The 22,977-nt window shown below is 46.9% G+C and overlaps 1 long non-coding RNA gene across 1 annotated transcript in view; it reads right to left on the bottom strand.

Annotated features, from left to right (window-relative positions):
* Nucleotides 1-11,454, bottom strand: part of LOC145713676 (uncharacterized) — a 35,877-nt gene extending 24,423 nt beyond the window's left edge. Inside the window, exons 1-3 of the long non-coding RNA XR_014136673.1 lie at nt 11,296-11,454; nt 10,240-10,431; nt 1,121-1,235 (exon numbers count right to left, since the gene is read on the bottom strand). This is a non-coding gene — a long non-coding RNA (uncharacterized LOC145713676). The remainder of the gene's footprint in view (nt 1-1,120; nt 1,236-10,239; nt 10,432-11,295) is intronic.
* Nucleotides 11,455-22,977: the final 11,523 nt, after the last annotated feature.

Genomic DNA, 22,977 nt, shown 5'->3' with positions numbered 1-22,977 from the left:
CAGTAAAACCCTGGGTTGTGAGCAACTTGTTCTGTGAGTATTCCGCAAGACCAGCAGACATTGCTGATAAATTTTATTTTATTTTTTTTTTTGAGGCTTCTTTTTTTTTTTTTTTAATATATGAAATTTATTGTCAAATTGGTTTCCATACAACACCCAGTGCTCATCCCAAAAGGTGCCCTCCTCAATACCCATCACCCACCCTCCCCTCCCTCCCACCCCCCATCAACCCTCAGTTTGTTCTCAGTTTTTAAGAGTCTCTTATGCTTTGGCTCTCTCCCACTCTAACCTCTTTTTTTTTTTTTTTTTCCTTCCCCTCCCCCATGGGTTTCTGTTAAGTTTCTCAGGATCCACATAAGAGTGAAACCATATGGTATCTGTCTTTCTCTGTATGGCTTATTTCACTTAGCATCACACTCTCCAGTTCCATCCACGTTGCTACAAATGGCCATATTTCATTCTTACATTGCTGATAAATTTTAACTTGATAAACGAGTGATGTCTTACAATACGAGTAGTAGGTGATGCCGAACGTTACATGATCACAACTGAGCCAATGGTTCTCGAAATTCGCTTTGATACACAAGTGCTTTGGATTACAAGCATGTTTCTGGAATGAATTATGCTCGCAAACCAAGGTTTTACTCTATCTGGAAAAAAAATCCAACACTAAAATTTGGGGGGACTAATTTGTAATCATGGGGACAAGACTAAGAAGAGATGTAGGAAAAGATTAATAAATTTCACAAAAAACAAAAAAGCTCTTGTAGGGAAAATTGCCACAGACAGAGTTAAAAGACAACACGTACTAGTAAGAACTTTTCAAGATATATGACTTGTGACTAATTTCCGAAAGTTGCAAAAAGCTCTTATTAAATCGATAAGAAAAAAATGAAGAACCTGACAGAAAAATGGGACAGGACATGAATAAGCAGTTCTCAGAACAAGAAATCCCAGTGGCCAATAAATAGTGACAAAAGGCTTACTTTCACTTATACTTTTAAACATGCAGATTAAAATATCAAGAAAATACATTTTTTTTCATTATCAGATCGGCAACGATCCCCCAATTTGTTAACAGCTACACTGGCAAAAAAGAGACATACGCATTCTCACTTACTGCTGGGAGAGGGCGGTTTCGGGCGATCTCTTTGCAGAGCACTTTGGCAATATCTCTGAAAATTAAAGCTGGACAATGCTCTCTGACCCAGCAGGTCCACATCTAGGAACTTGTACTATGGAGACAAGGAAAAAAGATCAAGCATATACATTGTAGAATTATTTGCATTAAAAAATAAAACCCCGATTGTCCAATCATAAGGAAACACCAGTTAAATAAACCATTCTGCATCCATACAATGGAAATATTCTACAGCCATTTAATAAATTACTTGGGATCTTATATGTGATTATGTGATACAAGATTCAGTAAATGCAAACAACACGTGTAGTATATTTCTATTTGTGATAGAGTGGACATGCGTATATATTATTGTATATGTATAAAAAGGGTTCTGGAAAGATCTATAATGTAGCAGGTAGTGGGAGTTAGGTCTATGTTGAGGAGACAAAACTGTGCCTCTCATTTTGTAGCTCCTTTCTGGTTCTCATTTCTTGCACTGTGCATGTGTCACATGTATTATAACAGTAAAACACACACACACACACACACACACACACACACACACACACACACGTTAAATTTCACTCTAAAAATTGTCCTAATTCTAAGGAATGAGGTTCGGGGTGCCTGGGTGGCTCAGTCAGTTAAGCATCTGACTTCGACTCAGGTCATGATCTTGCGATTCCGTGGGTTTGAGCCCCACATCAGGCTCTGTGCTGACAGTGCAGAGCCTGCTTGAGATTCTGTCTCCCACTCTCTCTCTCAAACAAATAACCTTTCAAAAATATGAAAAAAAAAAAGTCTCTAATGACATTCATCTCTACTGAAATGACTTCAACTATGGAAGGTAGTTTACTCCTCATTCATATTATCTTTGTTAGCAATAACAAAAAGACCTTTCCAGAGGCAGGAAGCTGGAATCAAAAGAGAATGTATGAAATAAAGGCCTGATTTAAGTCCATGAGATCAAAGGACATTTTCGTCTCCCAATTAAAGAGACATTCCCACTTTCCAGTCCACAGACACGGATGATTGGCCCCAAGCCTACTGTAGCCCGAGAGAGCTCGGTTTGCATTCCCAATCTATAGCTACAAGGTGACCCAGGAAAAGTTATCGAGTCCCTCTCCATCAGTTAAGTTACGAAGTTGTATATAAAGCAAATCCCCAAAAAACGGCTTAAAAGAGATAGAGGTTTTTCTTCCCTCTGACACGAGGTAATTCCAGAGTTGTGCCCTCCGTAGAATTGTGAGATAAGAAATTTGTGTTCAAACTGCTAAGTTAGTTTGTGGCAATGTGTGCCACAGCTGTAGAGAACTAATACAGAGGATGGTGGAGGTTGATGGCCCTAGATCAGGCGTCAGCAAACTCTGACCTGGCCCACCAACCAAACCCAGCCCACTGCCTGGTTCTGTAAATACAAGGCTTTACTGGCACACAGCCACACCCGTTTTTGTCATGTGTTGTCTTTGTGCCCGTCTGCCTCTCGTGCTGCCATGTTGGAGCTGAGTAGCTGCAACGCCTAAAATATTCACTATCTGGTTCTTTAGAGAAAAAGTTTGCTGACCCCCGCTCTAGCTGATCTCGAGATAACCAGATGACAAAAGCAGTTTACTTGGGTGGTGACTCCTGAAAGCACTGGGGACATGGTAGAGGTGAGATGGGGAACAAAGGCAGCCAACAGTGTGTGATTGAGCAGGGCATCACTGTGGGTGACTGAGGCTGCATCCTACCAGAAAGTTCTGGGAAGCGGCATAGAACAGGCACCTCAGTTATCTATGTGATATAGGCAAGGGAGCTGGGAATTAATCAACCCCCATCAGTCACTGGTTGTGCACTGCTGATTCCGTAGTTTGGAGAAAGCCCTTGGGAAAAAAGATGTTAATACAGACAGTCGGAAGTCAGCCTTAAGTGGTAAGTCCTGGCGGGTAGAGATGGGGCAAGAACTGAGTCTGCTACAAGTGGGAAAAGGACATGTGTCCGAGTCCAGCTTCTGCCCACGCCCCCACCCCACTAACCATCCCTCCCCCGAGAAGGAATGACCCATTTAATTGGTGAATTTGGAAGAAGGAGGTGAGCATGCTTGGCTCAGGGTTTCTTGAGTTCTCTTCCAGATTTGTCTGCCCACATAAAGGGTCCACTCTGTTTTGCTCTCCATTAGGAGAGAAGCTTATGGCATGGGCACCGCCCCAGAAATAGCAGAGCCCACACTTAGGTTCAAGTCGGTGAGAATGTATTGGAAAGTCTGTTGGCCCCTGGATTTAAGGCCACATTCTTCGGTCATCAACAATGCTGATTATTTCTATCTCCACTTGTTGGACTCTTGAATTTATTTTTCAGTTGGTCTTAAACTTGGGTAGAAGGAGGGTTGCAATTTATTAGGCTCTTAAACCCCACAGATGATTATTATTTCTATGGACTGTCTTACTTAGGTTCATAACATAATCGAACACGTTACTGTGAAAATCTCAAACAATGCCCAATTTGTGGTCAGTATATTTGCTTCCTTATATGGAACAGGTCTAAGAACAGAGGACAGAATGTTGTACCAGAAATTTGCTTTCCCAGCTAGTACCCAGAACTGTTTTACTGGAAAGATGACAGGAAAGTACTGTGTACTGGAAAATGCTCATGATAGATTCATACTCTTCTCCTCATAACTTGGGCAACAATGGACTTTTGTGACCTGAAGAGACACACTATATTCTAGAACAGAAATAACAGATGTGCATGTCTCCATTGCACAGGGAATGCCATTTACCCCAGAGAAAGCGGAAGGAGCCACAGACGACAGAACAGTAGTGCCTTTTATGGGCTCTTTTTAGAAACTTGATTCTTATACCCCTTTGCTTTTCACTTCATGCGTGGTTATAAAGAGATTCTCTGCCACTTGTATCTGTTCGGTAACAACTTCTATTTCTACTGCACATTTTTTTTTTAAAAAAAGCTTGAAACATCTCATGAAGCACTCGCAACAGAAAACAGAAAGAAAAATGATACATGCAGGGAAGCAGAAACGTCAGACAAAGTGAGTTATTATAAATGCGACTACAGTGGGCAGAGGATGTGAGTCAATAATGGGAGGAAATCGCCATGGCCGTCCTCCATCTTGAATAGCCCAGATCCTGACTGGCCTGACCCCGGGGCCTTCTCACAGCATGGCTGGTGGCTACATGTCTCAAAGAGGATTAGGTGCCGCTGTCGGTAAAGCGAGACTCTAAATCACAGTAGTTCAAGAAGACAGAACTTTGCTTCCTCGTGTAAAAGTTAGGGCAGGGCAGTCCAGAGCTGGTGTGGCTGTTGTGCTTCCTGCAGTCCTCAAGGGTCCAGGCTCCCTTCCTCTCACTGCTCCCCAATCCCCAGGGTGCGACCTTCCATCTATGGTGTGAGATGATTGGGACTCTAGCCACCACATGGGAATTCTGGGCAGCAGGAGAGGCAAGGGGTGAAGAAGAAAACTGCACCACGGTATGTGCCCGCTGTCTTTTGAAGGAGGTGCCTGACGGCAGCCATGGGACACTTTCGTTCACACCTCATCAGCCAGGACATAGGCACACAGCCACATCTAACTGCAAGGGAGGCTAGGAAACGTGGCGTTTCCGTAGGTCCAGCTAAAAATCACAGTTCCTATGACTATGGAAGAAGGGACATTGGATATTGGGAGACAACCAACAGTCTCTGCCACAATGAGCTGGAAATGGATCACTGGGGTGTGGTCTCCACGTGCTGTTCCCAAATGCTGGTCCTCAGAAGCAGTGCCAACCCCCCGACAAAGTATTCACTGGGCTCTGCTGAAACGTAGACAGGGGCGCCCGGGTGGCTCAGTTGGTGAGGCGCCAGACTCTTGATTTCGGCCCAGGTCATGATCTTACCATCGTGAGATCTAGCCCTGCATCGGGCTCTGTGATGGGCGTGCAGCCTGCTGGAGATTATCTCTTTCCTTCTCCCTCTGCCCCTTCCCCACTCCCCCACACGTGCGTGTGCACTCTCTCTCAAAATAAATAAATAAATAAATAAATAAATAATTAATTTCAAAAAGAAATGTAGACAGATTTGTGCAATGTGGTTTTTTTTAATACTTATCTTTAAAGTTTATTTATTTTGAGAGAGAGAGAGAGAGAGAGTGCACGAGCAGGGTAGGGGCAGAGAGAGAGAGGGAGAGAGAGAATCCCAAGCTGACTCTGTGCTGCCAGCACGGAGCCCAACTCGGGGCTCGAATGCACAAACCATGAGATCATGACCTGAGCTGAAATCAAGACTCGGATGCTTAACCGACTGAGCCCCCCCCCCCCCAGGCTCCCCAGTAGTTATTTTTTGAGGGACTCCATAGGAACATCTGTGGGGCTTCCTAAGACCCTGTCTACCTCTGCCACCCTCAGACACATGGGGAACATGCTTTTGTGCCCATGCCTGGCTGCCTGAGACCCATTTGCCACAGACCGAGGGGCCATGATTTTTCTAGGGTCTTACTCCTGCCACAGGATTCCACCCAGGAGGCGAGACACAACCTCTTCTGGGATACCTAGGTCAGGTCCGTATTAATTAGAAAGCTTTTGGCTGCAAGTCAAGTGGTTTAAAAATATGGATTGAATCATCTCACGTGACAAGAAGGTTGGAAGCAGACAGGCTACTTCTTTGCCGTTCTCTTGGCTTCCTGCTCTTAGTCATAAAATATTTGCTTGGCACTAAGTATCACATTGTCTCATGACCACATCCAAAGCAGGGAGGAGTGGTCCTTGGCTTTCTTTCAAGGAGGAAGAGTCTTTCCAGAACTCTTCTCCTTAATAACTCATTGGGCAGAACTGGGTCACATGGCACCCCTAAACCACCCTCTGGCAAAGGGCGGGATCACCATGGATGGATTAGAACAATGACGATTCACTCCCTGGAGCTCAACACATTGTCACCCAATATCTGAACAGCATCAGGGTTCAGGACAACCGTTGGTGTCTGTCACAGCTTCTTTCTGTCCTCTCTTGCCTCCGGCTTTTCTGGGGGAAGGGTTACAAAACCCAAAATGTATCTGCTTGTGTAACTGCCCCTCTGGCAACTGCCCCTCCTGGGACAGGAGACTGGGAAATGGCTGAGAGAGGGTGACGACACATTGTTGAAACTGATCTCCTGTTCTCCAAAGTCTATGCTATTTGCACATAGGAGTTCCACTTATCCCTCCCGAGCGTGAGGCTGTTGGAACCCAAGAGCCCAAAGGTGACTCTTATTTTCTCTATTTCCGGATCTCATCTCTTCCCAGAGTTAATGAATGGCTGAGCAGGGGTAGGGTTACAGAGGAGAATCCTTTCTTTCGCATTCACCGGTATCCCCAGGTAGACAGCAGCTCCTTGAGGGCGGAGGCTTGCTTTGCTCTCCCTAGCACCTGACAGCCCGGACGGCGAGCTCTCATGCAGTACAGATGCAAACAGTAAAAGACCTCGCCCAGGGGCAGGAAAGGTAGCTGTCAACTAGTCAGCGGGTTCGAACACTAACTGTTGTACTCCTAAGTCAATAAAGATGACATTTCAGCTCTCCAGAGTTTCTGATTTTCCTGAAAGGGAACATCCAGATCAGGAAGCCAGGCAAACTAGCCGAAGCCGAGCTAATTAGAATACGGCTGGGGTCACCACAGGATTGATAAATCCTATCTGTTTCACAGAAAGGGTATGGAAAGGAATTGTAAAAGTTGAAAAGTGTTCAAGATGGGAGGGAATGCCTCCAGTGCTATGAGGCCAACGGAAACATGGTATAGAATCCCTTGAAATCATGCAGACAGTTATACTCTGAGGAAGAGTAGCTAGAGAGTTCAAGCTTACCTACGAAGAGCTTTCTTAACAGAGACTGAGAAGCTACTGGGTACATTAGGTAGAAACGCAGAAAAAGCCCTGAGGGGGTCAAAGATTAGAGTTACAGAGCCATAGCGGAGAATTTCTTTCTCACCGTAGACAAGACCTTCTTTGTATTTCTTCCTTCCTTCCTTCCCTCCCTCCAAGTGGTTGACACCTTACATTAATCTCAAGTGTACAACACAGTGATTCGACAGCTCTATACGTTACGCTGTGCTCGCCACAAGGGTGGCCGCCATCTGTCACCATGCAGCGCTATTACACTACCAGTGACCGTATTCCCCAGGCCGTACCTTTCATCCCCGCGACTTACTCATTCCGAACTGAAGCCCGTATCTCCCACACCCCTTTGCCCATTCTGCCTATGTCCCCACCCCACTCTCCCCCGGCAACGATCTGTTCCTTCTCTGTATTTATGGGTCTGGTTCTGCTTTTTGTTTATTCATTTGTTTTGGTTTTGAGATTCCACATATAACAGAAGTCAGGTGGCATTTGTCTTTCTCTGACTTATTTCACTGAGCATCATGCCCTCGGGACCCATCCATTTTATAAGACCTTCTTCATATTTCTCAGCCTTTTAAAAATTTTTTTTACTGTTTGTTTATTTTTGAGAGAAAGAGAGACGGAATGCGAGTGGGGTAGGGGCAAAGAGAGAGGAAGACACCGAATCTGAAGCAGGCTCCAGGCTCTGAGCCGTCAGCACAGAGCCCGACTTGGGGCTCGAGCCCACGAACTGTAAGATCATGACTTGAGCCGAAGTCGGACTCCCAACCACCAACTGAGCCACCCAGGTGCCCTATCAGCCTTTTTCATAACAGCTTTGTTGAGATATAATCCACATCCCATACAATTTACCCATCTAAAATGTCTGATTTGGGGCACTTCAGTGGCACAGTTAAGCGTCTGGCTTCGGCTCAGGTCATGATCTCATGGTTCGTGAGTTCGAGCCTCGTGTCGGGCCCTGTGCTGCTGGTGCGGAGCCTCCTTGGGATTCCCTCTCCCTGCCCCTTCCCCGTTTGTGCTACTTCTCTAAATAAAGAAATAAACCTAAAAACTTTTTTAAATAAAAAAATAAAATGTGCAATTTAGTGATATTTTTAGCACGTTCACAGAGCTGGGCAACCACCACCACGATCAACGTTTGAACATTTTCATCACCCTGAAAAGAAACCCCGAACTCGTTAACATTCCCTTTCTCTTCAGTCTCCTCACCCTTGCAACCACCAATCAATCTATTTTCTGTCTCTATGGATTCCCCTTTTCTGGACAGTTCACATAGACGGAATTGCCCAATATTTAGATACTGTACGTGGCCGTGAACTTCGCCATCCTCATAAATTGCATTGCTACAGTTAAACAGCCTGGAGAAAGCCATGTTTGTCATTAAATGGGCATAATCACATAAGTAGGCCATTGTCCAGGCATATACAGAAAAAGAGATGGGATGATCATTGACTCCCTTAAAATATCTGTGTTATCTGAAAATTAATACTAACATGGGAAGGCCATATTTTTGACTTATAGTATTATTAGTGTTGTTTTTATAAAAAATGTTGTTCCTGGGGGCACCTGGGTGGCTCAGTCAGTTAAGCGTCTGACTTCAGCTCAGGTCATGATCTCAAGGTCTGTGAGTTTGAGCCCCGTGTCGGGCTCTGTGCTGACAGCTCAGAGCCTGGAGCCTGCTTAGGATTCTGTGGCTCCCTCTCTGTCCTTCCCCGCACCCCCCCCCCCCCCCACACACACACTGTCTCTCTCTCCCTCTATCTCTCTCTCACAAATAAACATTAAAAAAATTTTTTTAAATGTTTTTCCTGGTATTTCCTTACTCCTTTGGTCTTCCCACAAACTCACAAATTGGAGCCCTGCCCTTCTGTCTGTGCTCATTACGGAGGGAAGGGTTGAGATGGGAAAGTAGAGCAAAGAAGAACCTCTTCCAGGCTTTTAAAGTTCAAAAGCCATGCCCTTCCACCAGACTTGTGCAGACCTGTGAGGTGGGCCCTCTTCTGTGGCACTGTGGGGGCCCAGAGTGCGCTGGCCAGGGGCTGTGTCCCCCTGGATGGAGGGGTGCTTTGGTCTCATGGGCTAGCAGCCTCCTACTCAGCTGAGAACGGAAAAGCTTAAGATTTGGCCACACCTGGGGCACCTGGGTGGCTCAGTCGGTTAAGGGTCTGACTCTTGATTTCGGCTCAGGTCATGATCTCAAGGTTTGTGAGATCAAGCCCCACATTGGACTCTGCACTGACAGTGTGGACCCTGCTTGGGATTCTGTCTCTCCCTCTCTGACCCTCCCTACCTCTCTCTTGCACCCGTGCTCGCTCTCTCTCTCTCAAATAAATAAACTTTTTAAAAAAACTTAAAAAGAAATTTGGTAACAGATGTCAGAGAGTACTTGAGTCAGAACCAGGCTTCGCACACAGACCCCACACACAGACGGCCGAGGGACTCGGAGAGGTGAGATCATATCCTTTCCCCCTTTCAAAACCTCAGCTTGCTTCTTGCTGCGCCTGGTACAAATCTACACTCATTTCCACCAATGCCGACCGCAAACCCGTACTGTCCGATACGACTTTGTGGGATGATGGCAATGATCTGTTCTGTGCCATCCATGTGGCTGCGGAGCATACAAAGTGTGGCCAGGGTGACTAAAGAACTGCATTTTAAAGTAATTTCCATTTAAGCGTCACACGTGGCTAGTAGTTACCGTCCTGGAAAGTGCGGACATTGAACATTTCCACGATTTCATTGAAGACGTTGGTATTAGATAGCGTTGTTCCTTCAGAAACCAGCCTTGAGACAGCGTGTGGAATTTACTGGGAAGGGTCAGGGAGGGGGAAGATGAGACCTGAAAGGAAGGGAGCCAGAAAAGAACAGGGCCGCACTGAGAGCACCTAGAGCCCAGGGACGCAGGGAACTCTGGTGATCCGTGCAGAGCACGCACGGATGATCTCAGAATCGTCCCACTCAGGGGGTACAGGACTTGGTATATTTCTCCATTAATTCCCACCAGTCATTGATTGAGGGTGGCTCTCAGGGGGTGTTAATTCTCCAGCATTTCCACCCACCCAGAGCATGGCCCGGGAAGGCTCTGTGGCCCCAACGACGCTTCAAGCCAAGTCATGAGGGCAGTGGTTGTGTTGACGGGGCCTGAGGGCTGGGGGCACCGGCAGTGGCTGCCCCCCTCCCACTCCTGACCCCCCAGTCTGCTCTCCAGATAGGACTGTAATGTTTCACGCATATCCTTAGAGGCATTTTTGCATGTATAAATATAAATACACATAATACCTGTAAATAAATTTCTAAGTTTTCCATTTATGCAAATGGGATCATTCCACACGCAGTCTCTTGCCCGTTGCCTTTGGCGCTTAATAGTTTACCCTGGAGCCATTTCGTCGTAGTTGTTTCTTTAATTTCCGCCGCTCGGCTGTCTTTATCACGAAGAAGTTCAGACTCAGAAAAAGAGCCGCAACGGCTTGGCTGCAAGAATGCAAAGAGATTTGTGTTTAGCTTATGGATTTAAAAGGCAAGCTGTTTGTTGAGACTGCAGAGTTTGGTTCAAGGCATTGCAGGATGGTGTGATTTTCCTGTTAAAAACAAATGGGAATTTGCTTGGTGATAAACTCAGGCAGTGTGTGGGCTGATTAGACAATAGAGTCTGCAATCAATAGATTAACCTCCTAGGATGATTGCAGTCGCAGAAGGCAGCTGTCTCCGGGGTCGGGCGTCCTGCCCGGCAGAGAAGCCTCGTGAGCCCCGGGGTTCAGGCCCCAGCTCTGCCATTGACCTGCTGTGTCACTGCGCGGCCGCCTCTTGACCTCTGAGGGCGTCTGTTTTCTCGTCTATTTAATGAGAAGGGTAGCGCCTACGTTGCTCTCTCTCGATGGGTTTGACGCACCGACCAACGGTGGCGGGGGGAGGCTGCAAACCCAAATGCCTTCGGGGGCTCCCAGGCAAACGCACGAGTCCAGCGACGCTGCCAGAACAGGCCGCAGTGGGCACTCTGGCTAAGAGGGGGATAAATCCCGCACCGCCCGTCTCCCACGTGGGAATCTTTTAACCTTTATCTTGGCCAAAACAACGCCGATCTGTGGGCTGCGTGGGGCCCTTGGGCAAGAGCGTGCATCCTACAAATTAGAGTCCTCGTTGCTGCAGGGACGAGACGGCACTCCTGTGGCCGTTTACTAAGCCGCATCGCTACGTACTCTTCCGAACCCCCCCTCCCCCTCCAGGAGGTCCCTCGCTGCACTACCCCCCCCACCCCCCCCCCCCCGTCAGGTGAAGTTAGACTGGGCTGTGGGAACGACTCTAAAACGTGAGTAGCTTTAAACACCAAAGGTTTACTTCTAGCTCACACGCCACGTCCCCTGCGGCACGACACGACCAGGTTGACGGCTGGACGCTGACGGTCACATCCTCACCGCACAGCCTGATGGGCCTGGGGAGGGGAGCGGAAGCTCCTGCGCAGGCTCTTACCGGCTTCCGCTGGCGTCTCATTGGCTAGGGCTGGTCACGTGGCTCGGGGGTGCCTGAGGCGGACCTCCAGCCACGTGCACGTGCGTGCATTCCTTCCATCGATTTCTTCTTCTCTCGGTCGGATAAAGATGTTCCTCATCGGGCCGCGTCCTTTAGTCACAGCTTTGCAAGCATGACGAGTGACATTCTTTGGAGGCTCCAGGACGTTTCGTCTTCCTCGTTGCCATGGCACTCCACGCCTGAGCTCCTCATGGCCAGAGCAGTGCCATAGTGGCCGGACGGTCCCTTCTCTGGCTCCTGCGACCACCAGAGCTCCTCAATTTGGGGTTCGTTCTTGGGCAGTTTTTTTCTTTTTTCCAGGATTTCTTTTTTTTTAGAGCGGTTTTCGGTTTACAGTAACATCGAAAGTTACAGAGATTTCCCGTGTTCTGCCACCACATATGCATACCCTCTTCCTCGTCAGTGCCACTCACTACAGTGGTACCTTTTTGTTTGTTTAGGTTTGCTTATTTTCCAAGAGACAGAGCAAGCAAGGGGAGAGGGGCGCAGAGAGAGAGAGAGAGAGAGAGAGAGAGAATCCCAAGCAGTCTCCTTATGGTCAGTGTGCAGAGCCCGAGGTGGGGCTCAAACACATGAAACTGAGATTATGATCTGGGCAGAAAGTAAGAGCCAGATGCTTATCTGAATGAGCCACCCAGGTACCCCATCTTTTTTTGTTTTGTTTTCTTAATTTTTTTAATGTTTTTATTTTATTTTTGAGAGAGAGACACACACAGTGCAGGTGGGGGAGGGGCAGAGAGAGAGGGAGACAGAATCCGAAGCAGGCTCCAGGCTCCGAGCTGTCGGCACAGAGCCTGACATGGGGCTCGAACTCACGGACCGCGAGATCATGACCTGAGCCGAAGTCGGATGCTTAACCAACTGAGCCACCCAGGTGCCCCTGTTTTCTTATTTTAGAGACAGAGGGAGTGTGTGAGCAGGGGACAAGGGCAGAGGGGCAGAGAGAGACAGAAAATCTCAAGGACTTTATGATCCCAGGACTCTGGGATCATGACCTGAGCTGCAATCAAGAGTCAGACACTCAACCAACTAAGCCATCCAGGCACCATCAGAGAGAGAGAGACAGAGAGAGGGAGAGAGGGAATGAATCTTAAGCAGGCTCTATGCTCAGTGCAGAGCCCGACACGGGGCTTGATCTAATGATGGATACATGTCATTATACATTTGTCCAAACCCATCAGATATACACCACAAAGAGTGAATTCTAAGGTAAACTATGGACGTAGTGTGAAGATGTGTCAGTGTCGGTTCATCCTTTATAAAAAACATACCACTGAGGGTGCCTGGAAGGGGGAGTGGAGAGAGGGAGAGAGAGAGAGAAAGAGGGAGTCAGTCTCAAGCAGGCTCCACGCTGAGCACAGAGCCCGACATGGGGCTCGATCCCAGAACCCTGGGATCATGACGAGCCAAAATCAAGTGTCAGACACTCAAGCGAATGAACCACCCAAGTGCCCCCAGAGTGCCATATAGTTGGAATCACACAGTATGGACCTTTTCACATTGTTTTCTTTCACTTAGTAATATACATTTAAGGTTCCTCCATGTCTTTTCATGGCTTCATACCACAGTATTTTTTCAGCACCGAATAATATTCCACTGCCTGGACGGACCCCGGTTTATGTATCCATTCACCTACTGGAGGCCATCTTGGGTGCTTCCGGGTTTTGACAATTATGAACACAGCTGCTATAAACATCCATGTACAGGCTTTTGTGTGGACGTAAGTTTTCAACTCCCTTGGGTACATACTGAGAAACATGATGATCGGATCAGATGGTAAGAGTTTGTTTAATTTAGTAAGAAGCTGCCAAACTGTGCTTCAAGGTGGCTGGAGCGTTTTGCGTTCCCACCGGCCGTGTAGGGAAGTTCGTGTTGTTCCAAGTCCTTGCCAACATTTGGTGGTGTTGGTGTTCTGGCTTTTGGCCATTCTCTCAAAGATGTGTAGTGGTATCTCATTAGTGTTTTAATTTGCATTTCCCGGGGGACATATGAGGCGGAGCATCTCTTCACGTGCTTACTTGCCGTCTCTGTGGATCTTCCTAGTTGAGGATTTTTGCATCTGTGCTCGTGAACATATTGGCCTGTGGTATTCTTTTCTAAGAAAAAATTTTAACGTTTATTTTTGAGAGAGAGAGAGACAGAGTGTGAGCAGGGGAGGGGCAGAGAGGGAGACACAGGATCCGAAACAGGCTCCGGGTCTGAGCCATCAGCATAGAGCCCAACGCAGGGCTCAAACTCACAAACCGTGAGATCGTGACCTGAGCCCAAGTCGGACCTTCAACTGACTGAGACACCCAGGTGCCCCTGTGGCTTTCTTTCCTTGTAGTGCCTTTGTCTAGTCTTGGTATTAGGGTAATGCTGGTCTCATAGAATGAGTGAGGAAACATTCCCACTGCTTCTATCCTTTGAAAGAGACTGTAAAGACTTGGTATAATTTCTTTCTTAAATGTTTGGTAGAATACACCAGTGAACCTATCTGGGCCTGGTGCTTTCTGTTTTGGAAGATTATAATTACTGATCCAACTTCTTTAACAGATATAGGCTTGTTCAGATACTCTGTTTCTTCTTGTGTGAGTTTTGGAAGATTGTATCTTTTAAAGAATTGATCCACTGGGTCTAGATTATCAGATTTGTGGGCACAGAGTTGTTCAGGGTATTCCTTTATTATCTTTTCAGTTTCCATGGGATCTGTAGTGAATATCATTTCTGAGATTAGTAATTTGTGCTTCGCTTTTTCCTTGTTCCCATTTTAATCTCCTACTCTTTTTCTACCTTTTGTAGTTTTAACTAAGCATTTTATAGGACTCCATTTCCTCTCCTTTCTTAGCATATCAGTTATGCTTTTTTTTTTTTTTTTACTTTTTTTAGTGGTTTTCCTAGAGTCTGCAATTATACATTTACAACAAATCCAAGTCGACTTTCAAATATACCACACAATGTAGTATGAGTACCTTAAAATAACAAAATAATCCCAATTCCTCCCTTTTACCTCTTCTAATATTGCTGTCATTCATTTCACTTATACATAAGCATACATAGGCATATACACTCATAAGATATACACAAGTATAGGTAATTGAATACATTGTTGCTATTATTATTTTGAGCAAACTGTGATCTGTTAGGTGAATTAAGGATAAGAACAGTAAGAAATAAATGTAAAAAATAAAAAGTAAAATAATCTTACACCATACACAAAAATCAATTGAAAAATGTATTAGGGGCACCTGGGTGGCTCAGTTGGTTGAGCATCCAACTTCAGCTCAGGTCATGATCTCATGGTTCATGGGTTCTGGCCCCACGTCGGGCTCTGTGCTGACAGCTCAGAGCCTGGTGCCTGCTTAGGATTCTGTGTCTCCCTCTCTCTCGGCCCCTCCCTCACTTGTGCTCTGTCTGCCTGTCTCTCTCAGAAATAAATAAACATTAAAAAAAAAAAAACAAAACTGGGGCGCCTGGGTGGCTCAGTTGGTTAAGCGGCCGACTTTGGCTCAGGTCATGATCTCATGGTTTGTGGGTTCAAGCCCCACATCGGGCTCAGTGCTGACAGCTCGGAGCCTGGAGCCTGCTTCAGATTCTGTGTCTCCCCCACTCTCTGTCCCTCCCCCACTTGTGCTCTGCCTCTGTCTCTCAAAACTGAATAAACATTAAAAAAAATTAAAAACAAAAACAAAAACAAAAAAAAAAAAACAAAACTGGGTGCGCCTGGATGGCTAACTGGGTTAAGCGTCCGACTTCAGCCCAGGTCATGATCTCCTGGTCCGTGAGTTTGAGCCCCGTGTCAGGCTCTGTGCTGACAGCTCAGAGCCTGGTGCTGCTTCAGATTCTGTGTCTCCCTCTTTCTCTCTGCCCCTCCCTCGCTTGTGCTCCGTCTGCCTGTCTCTCTCAAAAATAAATAAATATTAAAAAAAGATTTTTTTAAAACGTATTAAAGACTTGGATGTAAGACCTGAAACCACAAAACTCCTAAAAGAAAACATAAGAGGTGAAAGCCTCTTGATATCAGTCTTGGTGAGGATTTTTTAGATTTGACACCAAAAGCAAAGGCAACAAAAGTAAAATCAACAAATGTGACTACATAAAACAAAAAAAGCTGCTTACAGCAAAGGAAACCACCAATAAAATGAAAAGACAACCTACGGGATGAGAGAAAATATTTCCAAATCATATATCTGATAAAGGGTTAATAGCCAAAATACATAAGGGACTCCTACAGCCCAACAGAAGAAAACCTAATCTGATTAAAAATGAGAAGATCTGAAGAGACATTTTCCCGAAGAAAACAAGTGGCCGACAGGCACATGAAAAAGCGCTCAACATCACTCATCATTGGGGAAATGCAAGTCAAAACCACAGTGAGAGAGCATCTCACATCTTTTAGAATGGCTTTTATCAAAAAAGTAAATAACACTTGTTGGTGAGGATGTGGAGAGAAAAGAACCCTTGTGGACTGTTGCTGGGGATGTAAACTGGTGCAGCCACTCTGGAAAACCGTATGGCGGTTTCTCAAAAAATTAAAAACAGATTTATCATATAATCCAGCAATCCCACTTCTGGGGATATAGCCAAAGGAAATGAAATTACTCTCTTGAAGAGATATCTGCACACTAATAATGTTCACTGCAGCATGATTCATGGTAGCCAGAACATAGAAACAACCTATGTGTCTACTGACAGATGAACACACAGTGGAATATTATTCAGCCAAAAAGAAGGAAATCCTGCCATATGCAACCACATGGATAAACCCTGAGGGCATTATGTTGAATGAAATAAGTCAGACAGAGAAAGACAAATACCACATGATCTCACTTATATGTGGAATTAAAAAGAACATCCCCAAACCCCTATAAACTCATAGATACAGAAAACAGATTGGCAATTGCCAAGAAGCAGGGACTGGGGGGATGGGTGAAGGGTGAAATGGGTCAAAAGGTACAAACTTTAAGTAATCTCTACACCCAACATGGGGCTTGAAGTCATGACCCCAAGATCAAGAGTTGCATGCTCTGCTGAGCCAGCCAGGCGCCCCTGAGAATAAATCTGGAAAGTTCTCATCACAAGAAAAAAAATTTGTTAACTACGTGTGGTGATGAATGTGAGACTAAACTTACTATGGTGATCATTTTGCCATATGCATATATATATACAATTATGCTGTATGCCTAAAACTAATGCAATGTTATATGTCAATTGTATCTCAATAAAAATTTTAACTTAAAAAAAAGTAAAAGTAAAACCAAAAAGTAAGACCTTTGTTGGAATTTAGATTCCAAAAGACGTAGCTGGATAGGTTAAAAAGCTATACCGTTGAATCATATATTATACACCTGAAACTAACATAACTCTGTATGTTAGCTACACTGGAGTTAAACGAAATAAAAGGACATACTGTTAAATGACGGGTTTTATTTTCTGCTTTATAGTTGGGCCAAGTTTTCAAAGGATCCCATTTCCGAACTGTTTCTCAGCCCATGATTAGGCCTCATCCTCTTTGGCCTAAATGTCTCACGTGTGACTTAGCACACTGTATCACTTATCCATTCCCGTTTGGGTGGTTTGGTGGGATGTAATGTATCCGCAGCGTTTCCCAAAGAACCTGACTTGTAACTTGGCAAAAATGAATGTACTCAGACATTCTGAATTTTGCCTCGGGGCAGACCAACTTTGAAGTCACTCTTCGACTAATATATACAAATATTTTAAAGCAAGAGTGGGAATGTGAAACATAACCTACTTCTCTTTCCTATAGAGATTCTATTGTATTTAAAATCTATTTTTACACCAGTTGGCATCCTGCTTTTTGGCCAAGTACTCGTCCTGCACATCCGACCTTGCGGAGCCTGGGACAGATCGCAGCATACTAGTGAAGAGAATTCCAAGTAGTTTGCAAAGCTTGCTCGCTCATTTTCCCATGATCACCTCCATCAAGCAGCCCCACCACCAGCTGGAAGAACAGAGATTTTCAGGACTGGTGGGATAAATGTTCTGAGAGGCTGTGCCCAGAGGAATGAGCAAATAGGAAATGTTTCTGAGCTACTTGAGTGTTTTAAAAAAAAATGTTCCAGGGGCGCCCGGGTGGCTCAGTCCGTTAAGCATTTGACTTAAGCTCAGGTCATGATCTCGCCATTCATGAGTTCGAGCCCCTCCACCCCCGCTGTCGGGCTCTGTGCTGACAGCCCAGAGCCTGGAACCTGCTTCGGATTCCGTGTCTCCCCCTCTCTCTGCCCCTCCCCCACTCATGCTCTCTCTTTCTCAAAAATGAAAAATGTTAAATTTTTTTTTAAAATTCCAGATTAAACAATCTTATCAAAGAAAACGTTTAAAAACAACAACAAATTGCCAGTCATGTTTGAATTTGACACTATCACGTAAGATAGAAGCTGTCAGTGTTTTGTTCAAGAAGGAAATAAACCACTTAACATATCCATACTATCTTAAACAATGACATTACATTAAAATAACCAAACCTTAGTTAAAAGAATTAAATAGTTTGGGGCACCTGGCTGGCTCAGCGGGTAGAGGACACGGCTTTTGATCTTGGGTCATGAGTTGGAGCCTCATGTTGGGAGTAGAGATTATAAATAAATAAACAAATAAATAACCAAACTTTGAAGTGAAAAAAAATACAAAAAATGTTTTTATTTTACCTCGACTGATTTCTCCTTTGATGCTCTTCCTTTCCCTGTGTGAGTCCCAGTTTCTGTCTTGTATTATTTTCCTTCTGCCCGAACTCGTTAACATTTCCTGCAAGGAAACAAATTTCCTCAATTTTTAGAAAAATTATTTTTTAATGTTTATTTATGAGAGAGAGAAAAACAGAGCGTGAGCAGGGGAGGGGCAGAGAGAGAGGGAGACAGAATCCAAAGCAGGTTCCAGGGTCCAAGCTGTCTACACAGAGCCCAACGCGGGGCTCAAACCCACGAACTGTGAGGTCATGACCAGAGCTGAAGTCAGACGTTTAACCGACTGAGCCACTCAGGCACCCCAAATTCCCTCAACTTTTATTTGAGAAAGTCTCTATTTCTCCTTCATGCTTGAAAGATAACTTCACCAACTACAGAATTCTAAGTTGGTGGGATTTTCCTCTCAACACTTTAAATATTTCATTCTACTCTCCTTGCTTGCCTACTGAGAAGCTGGATATGATTCTTATCTTTGTTCCTCTATAGGTAAGGTGTTTTCTTCCTCTGACTTCTTTCTGGAATTTTCTATCTTTGATTTTATGTCATTTGAAAATGATCTGCCAAGGTGTGGTTTTGTTTTGTTTTTGGCATTTATCCTGCTTGGTGTTCTGTGAGCTTTCTGGGTCTGAGGTTTGGGGTCTGACACAGAAATGATGGAAATTCTCTACCATTATTGTTGCCAATCTCTCTCCTGTTCCTTTCTTTCTTCTCCTTCTGGTATTCCCATGTGTATCTAACACGGTTTTGTAGTTAGTTGTTCCCCAGTTCTTGGATATTATGTTCTGGGTTGTTCTTTTCTTTCTTCCCCCAGTCTTTTTTCTCCTCTTTTTGGTGTTCAAGGAGTCTATTTTTTTTTAAGTTTATTATTTTGAAAGAGAGAGAGAGAGGGCACAAGTGACAGAGGGACGGGGAGAGAAAGGGGGAGAGGGAGAGGGAGAGGGAGAGAGAGGGAGAGAGGGAGAGAGGGAGAGAGGGAGAGAGGGAGAGAGGGAGGGAGGGAGAGAGGGAGAGAGGGAGAGAGGGAGAGAGGGAGAGAGGGAGAGAGGGAGAGAGGGAGGGAGGGAGAGAGGGAGGGAGAGAGGGAGGGAGAGAGGGAGGGAGAGAGGGAGGGAGGGAGAGAGGGAGAGGGGGAGAGGGGGAGGGGGGGGAGGGGGGAGAGAGAGAGAGAGAGAGAATGAATATCAAGCAGACCCTGCACTGTCAGCACAGAGCCCGACGTGGGGCTTGAACTCCCGAACTGTGAGATCATGAGCTGAGCAGTAGTCAGAGGCTCACCTGATTGAGCCAGCCAGGCGCCCCTCAAGTGAGCCTATTGATACATCCTCCAGCTCAGAGATGGTCTTCCTCAGCTGTGTCCAGTCTACTAATAAACCCACTAAAGCCACGCTTCATCTGTGTTCCAGTGTTTTGATCGCTAGCATTTCCTCGTGGTTCTTTTTCAGGATTTTCCCCTGCTGACGTTGCCCATCTGTTCCTGCGTGCTGTCTCTCCATCAGAGCCTGTGCATACGAACCACAGCTGTCTTGAATTCCTGGTCTGACAATTCCACCGTTCCTGCTACGTCTGGTTTGGGTGGTTGCTTTATCTCTGCAAATCGTCCTCTCTGTCCTTTGCCACGCCTGGTCCTTTGTTCCTGATAGCTGGACATGGTGTGCCAGGTAAAAGGAACCACCGTAAACGGGCCTTTGGGGGATGAGCTGGCGAGGACAGGGGGGCGGGGCTAGGAGGGCTGCAGTGAGGTTCTGAAAATACCCCGGCAGGGTAGGCTCTGGTTAACTAGCTTCCCCTGCGGGCAGGCAGGCCCTGCTGCGAAAAACAGCCTTGGCTTAGTTCGAAAATGCTTCCTTTCCGCCTCTCCCTGCCGGAAACCTGATTTTCTGCCACACGTCCTTTGGGAAATCTGCTCAAGCTCCTGGAGGTAAATCTCACGACCGATGTCTGGCCCTCGCCCCCGGAGCTGTCCACACTAGGCCTCCAGCAGTCCGTGTCCTCCCGTCCCGACACGGGTTCTCACGGACGCTTCCTTCCGCCTGGGGGTCTCTGCCCGTGGAAAAGCCACCACTCGTGTTCACCTGCCTCCCCACCCCCCACCCCTCCCCTTTCTTACCGAGCCTAGAAGACACGTTGATTTTTTTTCAGTCTGTTCAGCTTTTTACTTGTTTTAAGGATACGCTGGTGACTCCTGAGCTCCTTAGGTGGGGAACCGGGCTCTGCCAGTTTTAAGTCTCCACAAACCAGTGAATGAAAGGTTTACACTCACATCATTTACAAGTCCATTAACACCGCAAGACTGACTCAAACAAGCAGCAGTCCCCGCCACCTTCGTTGCACACCTGATTCCGCTCCCCAGAGGCCAGCAGGTGGTTAGAAGTGTTCTGGAGGAGATAAAGGCGAGAGAGAGAGAGAGAGAGAGAGAGAGAGAGAGAGAGGGAGAGAGGAGGAGCGCCTCCCTGATGGAGGGGCTGAGGTTTTCAAGATAGAGAAGACGACATGTGGATCAAGGAGGGAGGGAGTGATTTATGTGGATACATAAAGGGCAAGCTGTCTGGACAAGGAAATGAACACACAATCCTGGGGGCAGGAGGGATACCCCAGGGGGCCTTGTTGCAACGCAGATTCTGATTCAGTGGGGCGGGGGGAGGACTCCAGACAGCTTTTCCAGTGGGTTCCCAGTAGGTGCTGATGCCGCTGGCCCAAGGAGGCACACTTTGAGTAGCAAGCTTCTAGAAAGAGGAGCTCGGTGGGGCCAGAGCAGAAAGAGAGAGGGGCAAGGAGACTGAACCGGGGTCAGAAGGTGAATAGGGGACCAGACCTGGCGGTGCAGTGAGGGCCGCTGGAGGAGGGGCAGAGCTGTCGCCAGGAATGACATGAAGCAGAGAAAAGCATCTTGGACGCATCTGCGTCGGGGCCTTGCTGAGAAGAGCTCGCAGGGGGCGGAGGCGGGTAGGAAGCCGCCGAGTGAATCCAGATGAGAGAGGGCGGTCCTTCCGACTCAGCGGCCGTGGGACTGGGGGTGGGGGGCGGCGGCGCCCCCCGGATCCGTGATGGATTGGCAGGGGGAGCGAGAGGGGGCTGCGGGCAGGTTGCCGGCTCTGCCCCATCCGTCCTCTCCCTGCAGACCCCCCGCCGCCCTGGCCAAGCCCCGTTGGTCCTCATTGCTGTCACTGCCTGCGAGCAGGTGGTGTTCCTGAGAGATGCTCCGACCCGGCTGGGCCTTTGCAAAGACCTCGCGGTTGCCTGCGGCGTCCACAGCCGGGCGGGAAGAGCCTCCGGAAACTGGCCCTTTCCCCCGCTTCTGGGCCACCACTCCCCTCCACGAAGCCTCACTCGGGCCCAGGTCCCGACCACCTTCTCCCCACACTTGCTAGGGAGCAGGGAGAGCCGTGGGGTGTTCGCCAATCCGGCCGGCTGCCCTGACACCAACCCGGGTGTCTCCCGTTCAAACACCTGCATCCGCTGTCTTATAGGTACTTAAGCAAATCACTGGAAACTTCCCTTCACTGGTCCGCTACTGTCGTACCACAAGGCTTCCCTCCGTGCCACTCAAGGTGGAGTCCGTGGCCCAGTGGCATCAACATCACCTGGGGGCTTGATAGAAATGCAAGTTCCTGGGCCTCACCCCAGACTGCTGAATCGGAATCCGGCAGTAGGGCCCAGGAACCCCGTGTTCTAGGGAGCTCCCCAGGTGATTCTTGTTGAAGTCTGAGAGGTAGGGAATAACACCAAACCTCAAACTGAACATCAGTAGGTCCCGGCGCCATGTTTGAGAAAGCGGGTCTAGCCCAGTGGGCTCAACCCTGGCTGTACATCAGGATCATCTGCAGAGCTTTCAAAAAAAGATACCCGTGTCTGGGCCTCCACGGCCAGCAGTTCTGATGTACTTGGCAGGAGCAGGGCCCAAGGGAGTCTAACTTGCAGCCGGGTCTGGGAATCTTGGGAGCTTGGCAGATGGCCCTACATTCTTTTTCCCACACCCAGCTGCATTTCCTGTCCCTCGCTGGTCACTCTACCTGAGGGGTGTCCCTGCCATCTCCATATTGCCAAATCTACCCATTCAAGGAACAGACCGAGTCCAAATCAAGCTGCTCCTCAAACTGGTCTCTGATTCTCTTTCGGTTTCCTGAAGCCACATGGGCACCTGTAGCCAAATAAGACCCCTGCGTTGCTCTCTTTGTTAAAATGAGGCCTCGTTCAGCGAACTAGTGGTTCTCAAAGTGTGTCCTCAACACATAAAACTTGGGAAATATTACACACCAGATGATTTCTGCACCTCACTCTTTGGGTTTTCCTCCCATCCCCACACTATCCTTTCTCAGTCTTCTTTGTTACATTTTCTTCCATGCAGCTGAAATTCACAGAACACAAAAGCAGCCATCTTGAAGTGAACAATTCCGTGGCATTTAGCACACTCACGGCACTGGGCCGCCACCACGTCTATCTAGTTCCAGAACTGCATTTTCATCGCCTCAAAAGTAGTCACTCCCCATTTCTACCCAACCCCCAGCCATTAGGCGTGTTACTTCTTTTTACTTTGAATCGATGTGCTCATCAGAAAATTGAGGATCACGCTTCATCAGGTTGTTAGAAGAAACAAGGCAGGTAATTTGTGTAATTGGCCCAACACTACGTATGCTGGGCACCTGACAAAGGTCGGATCCTCACTTGGCTTTCCCTTCAGTCCTGTCATACTCGTGTTCAAGAGGTCAGATTTCATGGCACTTTGGCTTTGTAAATGCCTCCTTTAGAAAAATAAAAATATATCTTCCCCTTTGGAAGGTGATGCAAGGGTAACTGGTATAAATACGAT

The sequence above is a fragment of the Panthera onca genome, chromosome X (assembly GCF_046562875.1).
Source record: "Panthera onca isolate mPanOnc1 chromosome X, mPanOnc1 haplotype 2, whole genome shotgun sequence".
NCBI classification, from domain to species: Eukaryota; Metazoa; Chordata; class Mammalia; order Carnivora; family Felidae; genus Panthera; species Panthera onca.
Note: the sequence above shows the minus strand (reverse complement) of the source record. Positions and strands in the feature narration are given on the sequence as shown.